Source organism: Nicrophorus vespilloides, unplaced genomic scaffold, assembly GCF_001412225.1.
Source record: "Nicrophorus vespilloides isolate i.1.1-1 unplaced genomic scaffold, Nicve_v1.0, whole genome shotgun sequence".
In the NCBI taxonomy this organism is placed as follows: domain Eukaryota; kingdom Metazoa; phylum Arthropoda; class Insecta; order Coleoptera; family Silphidae; genus Nicrophorus; species Nicrophorus vespilloides.
In genome coordinates, this window is record NW_017096196.1 from 81,883 (window position 1) to 85,573 (window position 3,691).

Below are 3,691 nucleotides of genomic sequence, written 5' to 3' on the forward strand. Positions count from 1 at the left end.
TTATTTTTTATAGTAAATTACAGATATAACAATACTAAACAAACATGTCTAAATTATATTATTATAAAATTATTTCATGCAATTTGAGCGTGATACCGTGCTCATTCTAACCGAATGCGCTCTTCATCTGCGCGAGATCTAATGCCGACGCGCGACGCTACATTTATATTTTACGAAATTTTTCAAATTACAATGCTTGGCCCTCGCAGCAAAAAGTTTGGACGCCTCTGACTTAAGCGAATCGATCAGTTGTATTGGGAATTTGTTGGATCGGGTTTCGGCGTCCGAAAGCTGAATTAAACAAAGCAGCTCGATCGACGATAATCCGTTAAGATAATGGTCTGAACTTTACGTGGCCGTAAATCATGCAACACATACACAACTAATGCTAATCGCGTTTATTCGCGTTGCATTCAACGTGAACACGTTCCAAAGCTACTTACAATAATATAGTGTACCATTACAATTGCAACGCTTGATAACATCTCGGCAGAGTCATTTTTGTGTTATGAAAGAGAGATGAATAAGAAAAGAGAGAGTTGAAGCGAGTGAGTGAGAGATGGGGGCTCTCTCATTGAGAGCTGAGAGGTATCAAACACCTTCAATTAAACTGACAAAACTTTATGATCCCAGATGCAATCTTCGGTGTCCATCCTCCCTTCCTCCTTGTCTCGCTTTCGCTCGGTGCGTTGAATTACGGCTCGTGTCAGAGACGTCGAGAAGCCCATGGCTAAAACAAACTCCGCTCCACCTCCTGCTCTTCTCCGACCATCCTCAACGCTCAACGTTCATTATTACTATGCACGCGGCGAAGTTTCTAAATTGTTAATTTCAAAACGCAATCAAGCTACTGCTTCCAACCACCTCACTCTCTCTCTCATTACTTGTCTTCGTTACTCTGTCTACCCGAGGATTACGTACTTTTTCTCCCCTTTTGATAGTTTTACCACGTTCGTCGACTCAAATGTATCCGACTAGAAGCTAATAAGAAGCGGCGACAACATTTCCTGAAACGAACAAAAATTTCATAATTAGAAATAGGCACCACATGAAATCAGTGTACTCGCAAAAAAACGAAGAGCTTAAACTTTATTAAGTGTTAACTAACTTCTTTAATTCTTGATGAACAATTTATAAATAATAATTAAAGTTAAGTTTTCGAAATGCAATTAACATCTGCAAATGGAAATCAAAATCCATATTCATATACCTCGATGTCTCTATCATTATAAAATCCATCAATTTTCACATGACCACGTGCGTTAATCGGTTTCTGTTCCCGGAAAGAACAATGGGTTAATTAATTAAAATATTATAATTAGGACAGTGGTAGTAATTAATGCGTAATTAGGACGGGCGAAGTCCGATTCCGATTTTTATTAGATTATTATGCGCGAATGGTAAAATGTAGAGAGAGAGAACAGAGGATCGCACCTGCAATGAAACCGGGTAATGCGAAGGACGGAACGGAACGGACCAGGTGGAAAGCCCGGAAAACCGGAAACCATCGGTCAGACGTGTGCGGTGCAGGCCAATTTGGGTGGACCGATCCGGGTGTCGGGTCGCGGTGCTTATTCGCGGAGGTCGTAAACTTGACCATTTAATACGGGACGCATTAATGAAGATCTCGATGATAAAGATGTTTGCTGTTGTGGTCGTTTTATTATCCCTCCGAGAATGCTAGTTTGTTGCGATTTACATAACGACTGTTTTGAGACTTGCTTGTTTCCTTTTTTTTTTAAATTTAAAATTTATTTACGTTATCAAAGGTAGTAAATTAATCACTTTAAATTAACAATAAATAAATAATTTCTTTATATTTTATTGTTAATATAAATAATAAAATCTGAAGAATCCAATGTTGCCTATTGAAATATAGTTCAAATAACTATAACAATCATATGAAAATTATTATTATCCCTCCGAGAATGCTAGTTTGTTGCGATTTACATAACGACTGTTTTGAGACTTGCTTGTTTCCTTTTTTTTTTAATTTAAAATTTATTTACGTTATCGAAGTTAGTAAATTAATTACTTTAAATTAACAATAAATAAATAATTTCTTTATATCTTATTGTTAATTTAAATAATAAAATCTGAAGAATCTAATGTTGCCTATTGGAATATAGTTCAAATAACTATAACAATCATATGAAAATGAGTCACTCTACAAGTAAAGTTTTTAGTTAAATTAATACATGTTGATTGCAATAAGTCAAGTTTTGGACAAGGTCATCTAGATAGCAAAGTAAATATGCAAAGCAAAAACTTGATTGGAATGCAAATTTGGGCATGGTAACTTAATTGCGCGAGTCCGGCTGCGGGATTCGGGCATTCATCACGCGATTCGCGCCTCGAATTATTTGAATATTTCACGTAACCTATAGCAACGTCACGAGATGATTCATGGGGGTGGTCGGGCTGATTTATTCCCGTTTCGCGGATTGCGCTGCGCCGCTCGAAAATGATGAATAACCGTCTTATTTTAATGCGAAAATATATATGGCCATCGATTGTCCGGCATTAATCTTACCCATCCATTCTGCTATCTCGTTAAATAAATCCAGAAAGAAGGTGGCTTGTTACAGCAACAACAACAATAACAACAACAAAACAAAATAAAACAAACTTGGGGTCAGATCATGTCATCGGGATAAGGCACTTCCACCTTGAACACAACTAAAAAAAAAATTAAATTCAAGTTACAAACGGAAAATCAAAGAAAATATTACTTACCTGTCGGTTTACCATTCTTCCAAGGAACGATCCGGACGTGTCCTTCGCTCCTCCTCATCGCCAATTCCTTCAGTTCCGCTTTCAGCGAATTCCTCGTGCATTCCGCAGCGATCTGAGAGTATCTTATGTACCTGCGAATCGTGAATTCTCTCAATTCAGCAGCGCCAAAGGTATTTACGGTCTTCGATATTAAAATAAAAGCGATTTCGCTCTTAATTACGCGCGCTCCGCATTTTATTCCCTATGGTGGTTCTTCTTCTTCTCGCGCATCATCGAGAAAAGGAAACGCTCGAGAGAGCGATGCTAATAAATGAAACGTTTATTTAATGCATTCCAAATGAACCAGGCCGGAATTATCTTTATTTGACCGTCGGAATCTGCAACGCAGAATTTCATAATTAAAACGCGAATGAAAGAAACTCGCCGAGGTAATTTGTATTGATTCCATTCGGAGAGAGAAAAAGAGAAGAGAAGAACGCTTATAATCAACATCCGTTTCGATATTACATATGCGACTTGTATTTTCATTGCTACATAATTATTTAATTTTCTTAATTAGTTAGGTCTAAATTAGTTAAATTGATGTATATTTTAGGATTTCAAAGGAATTACATATTATATCAGAGTTTTTGAATATTTTTATTTATAGAAAATGTGAGTTAATCGATGTTATTTTGAATTACACTAATTTTATTTAAATTTATATTAATTAACACATTGACGACGGCATGACCCACCGGTGGGTCATTAATTATAAATAATAGTTTTGTTGCTATGTACGCCACTGANNNTAAGTAATCGAAGCGCAAAGGCATTGAAAATACAATATGATTATCAGAAGCAGATATTATTTCTGTTTCTAAAAAAACATTGCCAATTTATTCAAATACAATACAAGCTTAGAGCACAAGATGATATATTCGACTTGAATAGATTGCAATGCTCAATTATTATT